The sequence below is a fragment of the Eptatretus burgeri genome, chromosome 17 (assembly GCF_056783735.1).
Source record: "Eptatretus burgeri isolate ZD-2024b chromosome 17, Ebu_testis_v1, whole genome shotgun sequence".
Classification (NCBI taxonomy): domain Eukaryota; kingdom Metazoa; phylum Chordata; class Myxini; order Myxiniformes; family Myxinidae; genus Eptatretus; species Eptatretus burgeri.
This window is the reverse complement of record NC_140977.1, coordinates 2,277,785-2,290,421: the sequence shown is the minus strand read 5'-3', so window position 1 is coordinate 2,290,421 and position 12,637 is coordinate 2,277,785. Positions and strand designations below refer to the sequence as shown.

The window sequence follows — 12,637 nt, the reverse complement described above, 5'->3', positions numbered from 1 at the left end:
CCTTGTCTATTCCCAATCTGTCCAGCTCTTCTTTTTGATGTACATTTCCCATTTGTCGGTGTATATCTGTTGGTGTCTCATTTTAAATTTTTATTTTGTTTGTTTTTTGCCATTGTTGGGGCTGTATTCATCGTCGTTTCGGTTTCTTGTGTGACATCTTCCATTCACACCTATTTTTTTGGATTTTTTTTGCCGGGTGGGTTCGGGATACCTTCTCTGGCTTGCTATCTTCATGTTTGCTTCCAAATTGGATTGTGTAGTCCATTGCACTTTTCACGTATTCAGCCAATCCTACAGATGTCACTCTGCACACTTCATTGAGTTGCACGAGGCCGCTACCTCCTCGTCTCAGTAGGTACATTTTCGGGATGCACTGAATTTTGTCAAACATTTTGTGGATAGTGAGGAGATTCCTTGTTCTGATATCTAGTTTATTGATTTCTGATTGTGGCCAGTTTACTATTCCACAGCTCTATTGGAACACTGGTACTGCGAGTTGGTTTACGGCTTTGATTTGTTCCTTGGGGAGAGGTACGTTTTCTGGATCGGCCTCGTACTCCGTAGTCTTTGGCTTCGTTGTGTGAATTGTTGTGTCTACCTGTAGGTTGATTTTAATGTTGTCCGTTTTTGTTGGTCTAACTTGCACGAATGTCCACCTGGCACACTTATCGCGGCCAAATTCCATTTAGGATGTCGTCAGAGTATCGTTTCACTAATCTCAGTGGTTCTGCCAATTTTTAATTGTTTGGTGCAAAGATTTTTAAATCGTCAATGTAAAGTAGATGTCACCTTTTCTTGTCTCTTTGGGCTATCTCTTATTGGATATCAGGATATATCCATGTCCTTGCTCAATAATGAGTTTGCTCAGCGGGTCCAGGGCCAGGGAAGAAAAAAAAGAACTGTTTATGTTTGTGTTTTGTAATTATTCCAAAACTTGTCTTATATTTGCCACAAACAATATACCGGTAATTAATTGTCCAGTAACGGCTAGATCTTACAAGTTAAAGCAAACCAAATATTTAATTACATCTAAAACCTCAAACATAGTTTACTAATTGACTTGTAGTAAATGTGCGATGTTATATGTTGGTGAAATAATGAAGAGATGTAATATAAGAATGAATGCACACGAGCGGCACGAGAAACCCAGATAAAACTAGTGGTTGTCCACTACACACTCGTCACTTTAATACACATGGACGCTGTCAAAATGTGAGCATCAGTGTTCACGTTGTAGCAAAGATAAGTGGCAACATGGCCGAAAAATGGATGGGATGGAAGATAAATGAATCGCACAATTACGTAAGCGAAGATAACTTTTTCTGGAATAAAGAATAAAGAACTGCTTACCCATTTATACTAATAATAGTCAATGTGTGTGTGTGTGTGTGTGTGTGTGTGTGTGTGTGTGTGTGTGTGTGTGTGTGTGTGTGTGTGTGTGTGTGTGTGTCCTCCATAACTCCAAAACTATAAAACCTATCAGCCTGAAACTTTGCGTGTACACTAAGAAAACTCCAAGGAAGTGTAAGAGTGAAAATTAGGTGTTTGTGTTAATTAAAACACCCTTTTTTGAAGATCATTAACGGTCTTATTTAATTATATCCTTTACCAGGTGCATCCTCGGTCACCTCGCTGTCTGGGTCTCAAGGCATTTCCTGGGTAACTTCGCTGGAGTCTGAAGCCGCCATGTTTTCTGGCCTGCTCAACCATTTCTTGACTTGGAACAGAGCACAATGATTTCTTAATGATAAAGTTGTTGTTTTCACTTTCCTCCCTCATCTTATCGAATGCCTGTTCATCATGGCTATGTCTCGCTGTGTACATTGCAATGTTTATAAGCATCCAGAAACGTCAGCGTTCGTGGCTTGACATTTCGGGTGTCTCCGGGAGCTGTATGTTAGACGTGTGGTTAATCGCGTGTGAAACGAGCCGTTTATTAACAACCGTTTTGTTGGAGGGCTTGAGTGCATAAGCCACTTGGCGAGCGCTCTCCAAGCTGCTTGGTTGTTCGTTTCGGTGAAAGTATCCGTGCTGTCAAGGGAATATTGATTATACAGACGTACGTCTCCGTCTGTGTTGGGCCCTGCGGTGCTGTACGGTTGGTGTCTTGGGAGGTGTCTCATCTGCTGAAAATGTGCGATTTTATTTTTACACGATATCACTTTGTTTAACCTTGTTGTGCGATCTACTCATATAATCCACCCCTCAATTCGACATCGATACATATATAAAAACAACACGGTCCATCCGACCAGATATTTGCCATGTTCTGGTTGTGAAGGCAGAGTGCAGAGATCCACATTTTGTGTTCTGTACCTTAATAGATTTTTAAATTGAATTTTGCTAAATTCCCACTTGAATTCCTCTTTCAGAGAACTCTTTCAAGGTGAATATTTGTGTTAGTCATTTTTATGTATTTTATGCGGGTGTGTGGATTTAAACTGTACTACGATAATGGAATGTGTGTGTGTGTGTGTTTTTTTTTCAAAGTTTTGTGCCGAGGGCTCTCTTCAGGATCGTCACTGAGCCCAGGTCGGTTTCCACCCGTAGTTCGTTTGTAGTAATATTCCCAGGGATGGTTTTTTATATATCTGTGAGGTTCTTCTTCATCATTCCCATGAGTTTGTCATCACTGGTACAACTTTGGCATTCTTCAGCTTCCAGGATCTTTTCACTTCATTATTGAGATCTTGGTATTTGGTCATTTTCTTGATTTCTGCATCGTTCGTCCAAAATCACCAGTATTAACAACTCAATTAGCAATGCCTTCTTTTCTTTTCTTTTTGCACCTAAGTATGACATCTGATCGCAATGCTTTGTTTTCTATGTTCAGGTTTGATGGGATCATTGGGTCATACGTGAACGGTACCTCAGTCTTTTCAGTGATTGCTTTTGCTTCATTTTTCCCACGAATTTTCTGGTACTGGAATAATAAAGTTTTTGCAGATGTTCCAGCGGATTACTTTACAAACTCTGTAGTGTCGTTGTGTGTATCGCTGTTCTGACACGTTTCTTTTTTTTTTTTTTCGTGTTCGGTCATTAAGCGTCACATTTCATTCTCTTTGCTAACCCCACCTCCACCCCTCACCTGTCGTGCTTTTTTTTTTCCTCCTCTCCCCCACCCTTTTCTCTCACTGTCCCCTCCTCGCAGAATGCAACACTCTCCTCCCACACCTCTCTCTCTCTCTCTCTCTCTCTCTCTCTCTCTCTCTCTCTCTCTCTCTCTCTCTCTCTCTCTCTCTCTCTCTCTCTCTCTCTCTCTCTCTCTCTCTCTCTCTCTCTCTCTCATGCACCCTCCCTCCCGCAGTGAATAGCAACGTTTGGTGAGGTGTCACTCTCTCCACCACCCCCTTAACTCCACCATCTACATCCTTTCTACCTCCCCCTCCCCTCTCACCCAACACCTACCTCCTCTCCCCCCCCCTCCCACTTTATTGACCTGTCAGCGAAGCGACGGGTTGTATTTACGAGTATGGAATAAATGAAAGAATCAATGATACGTCCATACAACATAATGGCCAACACATTGCCTCTGTTTTTAACACCTTATTACGAGATGCTCAGAGACACAGAGTAGATAATTATGGACATAAATGTCCAGTTACACACACACATCACAACAAATCTTAAATGAGTGGTTGGATCTTAGCAAATCAAATATCTGTAGATTACTTAACAGCACTAGATCAAGATCAATACTTAAAACAAAAAAAAACTGAAAGAGGTTTGGAAAATCGTCATCAGATTAACGGAAGAGAATGATCAAGAGGAACTCTCAATCCAACACATGGAAGCAATTCTGGACATGGTTTCCATAGAATGTATGAATTGAAATCTGAAGAAGTTAATCCGAGAAAAGACAATGACGTCATCAAAATTATGTTTGATAACAAAGGAGTGGAAATGATCAATATAGAGAAAATACGAGAACAGAAGGAAGTGTGGAGTAAACTTCCAGAGAGAGAGAGAGAGAGAGAGAGAGAAAAAGAGAGAGACACACCAAGGGCTATGTACACTCTGTGAAATGCAATTCGAGGGAAAATCTTTAACTATAAGGAAATTGTGCAATCTATAGATCAAAAGGAATGGTTAAATAACACACATCATTGTAATTCCATATTTAAAGATCCACATCGTAAACACGTTATCATCGGTCCGCCGCATGGGAGGCCATCCACTGGTCCGTCCACATCTCTTTCGTGTCAAGCCTCCTGGCACCTCCGAGCAGAGGTTTACAAAGGGTTTATTTTACACACAATTTCCTTCACCATAATCCATAATTATTTCCATCACCATCCCCTGTATGGTGTACAGGTAAACAAGGAGATGCTCAAGTTGACGTTTCCCTACTTGTACATCGAGATGGCTATCTACTCGCACACAGACCATGCTACACCATACATTTATATCTGTTCTATGGTAATATCTAACCCACCTCACAAACGTAACAATATTCTAGTTTGGTATTTTAATTAATTTTCTGAAATTTGTAGAATTTGTTTTTCATTTGGAAGTTGTGGGTTACGATGTGTAAATAAAGGAAAAAGTCTGATTTAATGCAAGGCAACAAAAGGTGAGAATGTTGAAAGGTGGTGTATACTTTCTCCAGGCACTGTATACTGTATAAATAATACAATTGGCGTCTTTTCACATGAAAGATGATAATGTTCACTGTCAATTAGCTTCAATACAGGAAATAGTTTCAGCGAGAAGTGATGTTTTTTGTTGTTGTTGTTGTTGTTGTTTTTCAAAAGGTCCCATCAAAGCTACACAAATATGGATAAACACCCTAGTGAGGATATTTTTCCCCCCAAATTGCTGTCATCATTTCCCACCCTCGATACCTCCTCCCTCCAGCAGGAGTCGGTGGTTAAACCACTGGCACTATCCCATGTATTTAGCCAAAATGGCAGGTGGTCTTGCCACCCTCAAGAAAGTGTGTGTGTGTGTGTGGGGGGGGGAGGGTATTTAGTATCCATGACCAGACTCTGAGTACCCTGAGTACATATGCAAAACTTGAGGGAATTTGGACGAGCAGTTTTTGATTCGATAAAGTTCAGACATATCCACCTTCAGATAATTACCAAATCTTAGTGTGACATTCAAAATTATGAATTGATGTTAGAAATGCATTATATTTGCCAGCTTTATCATACAATGCAACTTGCTTGGGAGTTTTTTATTTTTATTACCCTCACTGAAGGAGACGGTATTGCATTTCGGACCGTGTGTGTGTGTGTGTGTGTGTGTGTGTGTGTGTGTGTGTGTGTGTGTGTGTGTGTGTGTGTGTGTGTGTGTGTGTGTGTGTCTGTGCATAACTTGTGTTTTTTCCCACAACCACTTATCAGATTGAGATGAAATTTTCACCATCAGTGCGACTAATGCAGAATGTTTTCATGATAATTATGATGTCATAGGTCACATTGTGGCAGCCATGTTGGAAAAATGGAAAAACCTTGGACCTCCAGCTCTGAAACTGCACCAAGGAAAAAAATTGAAACTTTACACTTAGCAAGTACTTCTCATGGGGAATAAGTGTGATTTTGTTTTTGATATCATAATTGCATATGAAGAACGCTGCATCTGATCAGTATGAAAATTTGAGGGTCATCTACGGATAAAATGGTCCGCAGACAAAAACTTGTTGACGTCATCAGTCACGTGATTCGGAAGCCATATTGTTTAAAAAAAAATAAAAAAAACCTTCAAAAATCCTCTCTGAACTGGCTGAACAAATCGAGGTTAAACTTTACATGTATGACCACCTGTCCATGAGGAACAAAAGGTTCACACATATGATGTCATCGGTCACATGGTTTGGCAATCATATTGGATGTACCCTAAAACGTACAAAAAAAATCTTCTCCAGAACGGCTGGACAGATTGAGGGGAAACTTCCCACAAATGTTCCCCAAGGCTTGCATGTACAAGTTCATTAAGAAATAATTGATAGGTCACATGGTTTGGCAGCCATATTAGATTGAAGAAAAATATTAAATAATGTTTTCTCTGGAACTGCTTAATCAGGTCAGGTCAGGAATGGGAGCATGCGCCGGAGCAGCGCGTCACTCTATCCACTTTCCACCGGTACTCCAGGGGCCTCCATCTGGCCATCCCCCAGGCAGGTGCCTGCCCCATCCCCATCTCCTTGAGATGCTGATCAATCTGCTGCAACCACGAGGCACATTGTCGGCCCATTGGCCTCCTTCACGCACAAGGCTCGCTCACTGAAAGAATCTGGTGAGCAGGATCAGCGTCAGGAAAACGAGCCACATGCCCGTTCAGCCGCAGCTGATGTTCATAGACGATGCAGGGAACAAATCTCATTTGAATCACTCTCAGCAACCGCTCGTTGTACACAAAGTCCGACCAGCGATGGCCAAGGATTCTCCGAAGAGAGCTGGAACCAAAGGAATCAGGTCTCCATCTCAGATCCCTGGTCAGATTCCAAGTCTCACATCCGTAGAGGAAGACTGGAAGCTCCAAGTACCTGAAGACTCGGACTTTTGTCTTTCTGCACAAGTCCCAGCAGCGCCACACCCCATGATCCAGTGAATCCATGACTCCTCAGGCCCGACCCAGATGTCTATTGACCTCTGGCTCACAGCCAGCAGAGACATGAATATCACTGCCAAGGGAAGTAACAACTGGAAATAAGTCGGAGATGGTATCACTACATCTCACAGCACTCTCAGTACCAGAGTACAGTTCAAGCATCAGATTGATCAGTTTTGGTGGCACTCCACGAAGACCAAGAATCCTCCAGAGGGCATCCCGAATCACTGAATCAAATGCTTTCCAGAGCTCAACATAGGCTGCAAGCAGCCCCTGGCGAAACTTTCGTCTGCGTTTGGTGAGGACGCGAAGAGCAAGGATGCAGTCAATCGATGACGTCTTTGGTGTAAAGCCTGACTGCTCTGGACACTGGTTTTCAAACCCTATCAACTGGCAAACCCTATCAACAATTATCCGAGCAAAGACCTTGCCCAGCACTGAGAGCAGCATCACCCCTCCTCGGTAGTTGTTGCAGTCCTGGCGATCACCCTTACCTTTCCAGAGAGGAACAAGGCCTCTCTTCCAGTCAGTATGGATGATGCCTGTGTTCCAGACAGAGCACAGAACTGCATGGAACGACATGAGTACAGCATTTCCACCAGCCTTGAAAAGCTTAGCATGGAGGCCACAGATCCCTTGAGCTTTACCCCTTTTCATCTGGTTCACTGTAGCCAGTGTTTCTGGAAACGAAGGTGGACCTCAGTTGATTGGAGGGTCAGCAATAGGGATAGTGACACACCTGACAACAAACTCAATAGCTGGTGGATTAGCCTGGTACAGCCACTCAAAGTAACCGGCCCAGCGGGCCTTCACTTAGGATTTCTCCATCAAGAGCCCATCACCATGACTTCCGGTTCTGGGTTTGGAGCATTGGCAGGTCTTCTTGGGGGCTCCCTGCTGACGATCTCAAAGTTAAGTTTCCGGTCGTTATCTGTCCTGTTTTAACTGTTTATTTTCTCACCTACATGCTACTGTGTGTTCCTAGTTCAGTTTTGTTTCAAAAATCGTGCTATTTTCTGAGATTTCGTCGAACTTGTCCTACTGGGTGCTTGAGGCATATCCTTGAGGCTTGAGGCCTACCCTTTGTTCTCCTCGGTGTACTGTCGTGTTTATTTGTTTTTTTCTCCCCATTATCTTCAATTTCTATCTTTCCCACTTTCTTAACATCCCCCATCCCAACGAATCACTCTATTTCTTATCTGAATTATTTTTTTTTTAAATCGCTACCTTTCTCCGATTTCCTTCTTCTTCTTCTTCTTCTTCTTCTTCTTCTTCTTCTTCTTCTTCTTCTTCTTCTTCTTCTTCTTCTTCTTCTTCTTCTTCTTCTTTATCTCCTTTTCTTCTTCCCCCTCTTCTTCTTCCTCATTTTTTTCTACAACACTTCCATGACCTAATCTGTTGAAAACTCTCTCAAACATTAATAATAATAACAAAAACGATCTCTTATAATGCTTCATCTTCCTCTTTCACACGTGTGGTACTCTTTACTGTATCAGAATGCACTACTCTTCTGCTATTTAAACAGACTGCTCTCAATTTGATCTTTCCTTCATACCTTGCCTAAAAAATCCAACTGTTACAGCGTTTCTTCTCTCCATTCTCTGAATTCGCCTTTATTGCATCCCTCAATAAATGTGTTTAATCGCATAACTGACCTAAAACTTTTTTTAAAAAACCCCAGTTTGCTTTGAATGTTCGCTTTCCATCAACCATTCTTTTTTTCAAACTTCAGTGCCAACTCGCTCCTCTCACCCCTCACTCTCAAAGCAACCGTCCCACTCTTCTTCCTCCAAGCCTCCCTCTCAACTCTCTCAAAAACTCCCCCCTCACCTTTCTCCCACCATTTATCCCCCTCACTCATCCTTCCCAAAGTTCCCCCCTCCCATCCACAAAGCTGCCTCCTTCCACTGCCCTCTCACCTCCATCTCTTCACTCCACCTCCTCAAATCCTCAACTGCCTTCTTCCTCCTCTCCTGTCCCCCCTCTCCCCCAGCAACACAGAGCCTTTTCTCCTCCTCATTCGGCCCCTTCCCCAAGCTATTCTGCGATCCCCCACACTCTTTCAACAACACTCCTTACCTCCCCCCTCGTCCCTTGTCATATCCACCCCCTGCACCCAAAGCCTCCTCCCCTACCTCTTCATTAAAAGTATGGAACTCAAATATCCGGGGCCATCGCTCAAACCTTTCAGATCTTTCCATACAGGTTGCCACTGACAAACCAGACATAATCTGCCTCACAGAAACTTTCCTCCCCCAAGACGTGTCTGACACCCAAGTATCTCTCCCTGGTTACTCCCTCCTCCGGTATGACAGATCTGAGCCTTGTCCTGGTGGAGGAGTTGCTCTCTTCATCAAAGACTCTATTCCTCACTCTCCATGCACTGCCCTCACTCCCCCACACCCCCAGGAATACCTCTGGCTAAGGCTTCCCCTCAACTCCCACCTCATGTTTATATGTGTACTGTACCGTCCACCAAACAGTGATGACTCCATCTACACCTCACTATCTGAAAACATGGACCAACTTCTATCTTCTCATCCAAACTCTTCCTCATATGTGGCGACTTCAATTGTCATCATGCCAGTTGGCTAGGTGTGGGTACCTTTCTCACCTGTCATGGCACCTCAGCAAAACCTTTCTGCGACTCATTGGGACTGACTCAATCGGTCATCTTCCCTACCTGGATCTCAACCAATGGTACTCCATCTCTTCTGGATCTGATTTTGACAAATTTCCCTGAAAATATCTGCTGCTCTTCCTCCGCTCCAATCGGTTCTTCTAACCACGTCCTTGTCAAAGTGGACATCTCTCTGGCTATTAGAGATCCACCTCACAGCCGTCGAGTCTGGCATTTCACTCAAGCCGACTGGCAGGGTCTCCAAGCAGCCCTCAAACTTATCGACTGGTCTCCTATCTCTACTTTCTCCAACATCAACTCATCCTGGGAATTCTTTCAAAGAAACTTGCTCTCCCTCATGCACAGATTTATCCCCTCTCGTCTTCAGTTGTCCTACCCTTCCTCCCGCCCTTGGTTCACTGAAGCTTGTGGTGAGGCAGTTGTCCTGAAACAACTTGCTTTTGCCTCATGGAAAGCAAACCCAACTGAAGGCAATCTCAGTTCCTTCCATGAAGCTCGGAACAAGTGTGTATCTACCCTCAGGTCAGCCAGAAAACAACATCTTTCTCATCTCAAGTCTGAACTCTCAAACCTCTCTCCCTCCTCAAAATCCTGGTGGCGTCTAATCAAATCTGTTTCTGGTGTATGTTCCCCCTCCATCCCCTCCCTTACCTCAAATGGCAGCACTGCTGATACCGCACGTGAAAAGGCTGAATGTCTAAACTCGGTGTTTGCAGCTAAATCTTGTGTCCAAAACCAATCACTTTCTCTACCCACCTTACCCAGTCGCACCCAACTGTCCCTGGACTCTGTGTCCTTTTCTCCTGACAAGGTGGAGAGCTTGCTGTCAAACCTCGACTCAGATTCTGCAACCGGTCCAGACGGCATCAGCCACATGTCCAGAAAGCCTGCTCTTCTGCTCTTGCTCACCCTCTCTCTGTTCTATTCACCCTCTCATTTGCTCAAGGCCATCTGCTTGGAAATCAGCAAACATCACTGCCCTGCACAAAAAAGGTGCAAAAACAGATCCCTGCAACGACAGACCAATCAGCCCTCTCCCAATCATCACCAAGGTTATGGAATCCATCATCGCTTCAGACATCAAATCCTTCCTCTTCTCCAATGGCTTGATTTCTGATCATCAATTTGGTTTCAGACCAGGTCACTCTACCCTGGATATGCTGCTTCTGCTCTCCCAACAATGGATGGAAGCCCTCAATGCCAGACAGGAAATCCGAGCCGTATCCTTGGATATATCACGTGCTTTTTGACACAGTCTGGCACCCTGCCCTGCTCACCAAACTCTCTTCCTATGGTATCCAAGGCCATCTCCACTCATGGCTCGCAGACTTCCTCTCCTGTCGCAGTCAACGTGTGGCCCTAAATGGAGTTCTTTCATCCCCCCTTCCTGTCCAGGCTGGAGTTCCTCAAGGGAGCGTTCTGGGCCCTGTTCTTTTTTCTGGTTTTCATCAATGACCTCCCGACTCTCTGGAAAATCCTCTCTATCTCTTTGCTGATGACTCCACCCTCTGCTGTACCATCGGTCATCCCTCAGACCGGCAAGCTGCAGCTTCTTCGCTCACTGCTGATCTGGATAAAATCACAAACTGGTCTTTCAATCCGGACAAATCTCACACTCTCACTATGTCTCTTCGAAAGGACCGTTTAGAACCCCCCCACCCCCCTCTCCATCCACTTTCTCAACAATCCTCTGGAAGAAGTCCTTTCTTTCAAGCTTCTGGGTCTCACTATCTGCCATGACCTTTCCTGGGAAAGCCACATTTCAAACCTCGCCTCCAAAGCCAGTCACCTACTGGGAATCCTCCGTTGTGCAAGGTCCTTCCTCGACCCACCTGAGCTCCTGACCACTTACAAAGCTTTTGTCTGCAGCCTGATGGAGTACTGCTCTCCCCTCTGCGCTGGTGCTCCAGCCTCCCACCTTTCTTGGCTTCACGCTGTAGAAACCAAGGCATTTCGGATCATTGGCATCTCCCGCAATGAGGCTGAGTCTTTGGGCCTCTCACTCAATCACCGCAGGTTGGTCGGTGGTCTTTCTGTCTTCTACCGTCTCCTCTCCAGCCTCGCCCCCCTACTCTCTCTGCGATTTGTCCCCACCACATTTCCGCAGGGTGCTCAAGGTCTGCCAACAACCCCCTTCTGGTAAAACTACCAAAATCACGAATCACTGCTCACCTTCACTCTTTCATTCCTCTTTTTTCCCGCCTTTGGAATAAACTCCCTCACTCTATTCATTCCCATTCTTCCCTCCAGGCCTTCAAAACAGCTGTTCACCACCACCTCTTATCCCCCATCCAAATCCTCGATCTTTTCTACCCACGATAATCCACCCAAGCCCACCTCCTTCAAATTCCCTGCTTTCCTTCCTGAAGTCCCTGTAATGTCCATCTTCTATTCCCCATGTTACCCGTCCCATCCCTCTCCCTTCCACAGATCTCCAAATGTCTCTGTTCCCCACTATTTTGTCCTTCCCACTCCCTCCTGTCTCATGCCCCCCTTGATGTGCATTGTGTGTTAGCTCTCATACGAGCCTCGACAAGGTATACAAAAAAATAAACCCTCCGCTCTAACTGCAGTGCACTGAGGGACAGGCTTGGAGGAACGCAATGCGCAAATTCCCCTGTAAGCAGGACGAGAATCACTTGACCACAGGTGATGCTCTACCCCCTCACAGATTCCTCGCTCATTGGCCTTCTTGTCCACCCTCAGCGCATGTACAGTTTTATGCCTCAGCTCCCAGAACAGCTCAGCTCAGGTGAGCCGTTAAGCCTGGCCCTGCGACTCTGGTCAATGGTATCTAGTGTCCCTTGAGAAACAAAATTCTTCTTCATTCTCCAGTGAGTTCCAAGACATCCACCGGCAACATCAAGGATGGTGGTCCTGAAGGCACTCCACAACTCTTCAGGATTCCCCAAAGTACCCAGACCCCCCAAAATCCCCACTCAGCCTGTTCACAAACTCCTCAGCTACCCTCTCATCCTTGAGCTTGCTAACATCCAGTCTGGGCTGGGATGGTACCATTCTCTTGGATTTAAGCTGTAACTTCAGAGTTGCTTCAACAAGCCTGTGGCCTGTGTTGAGGAACTGAGCACTCTGGTAGACCCTGCAGTTCAGGATCATCCTCCCATAACCATCAACTAGCACATGGTCAATCTCCTTTGCCACATCACCAGTATTGGAATACCAAATCCAGCGATGAGCTTGTGGTTGCTGAAACCATGAACTGGCCACCCTAAATCCATGACTTCTTGCAAAGTCAAGGAACTTAGTTCGATATTGACAGTTCCAGATCCATGGGGACCAAAACATGTCTCATAACCAACACATGTCGCTTAATAAATGGACGTGAAACTTCACAATTATGATCTAGTCGTGAATGGGAATACACGTTTTAAATTTCAACTTGATCGGACAGGTGGTCTGGCAGCCAGAATTTTTATTTTA

The 12,637-nt window shown here is 44.7% G+C and overlaps 2 protein-coding genes across 2 annotated transcripts in view; both read left to right on the top strand.

Moving 5' to 3' along the window:
* LOC147009084 (uncharacterized) overlaps window positions 1-12,637 on the top strand; it is a 288,704-nt gene that overhangs the window by 157,823 nt on the left and 118,244 nt on the right. The gene's annotated exons all lie outside the window — the stretch shown is intronic.
* LOC147009085 (uncharacterized) overlaps window positions 1-12,637 on the top strand; it is a 52,024-nt gene that overhangs the window by 23,321 nt on the left and 16,066 nt on the right. The gene's annotated exons all lie outside the window — the stretch shown is intronic.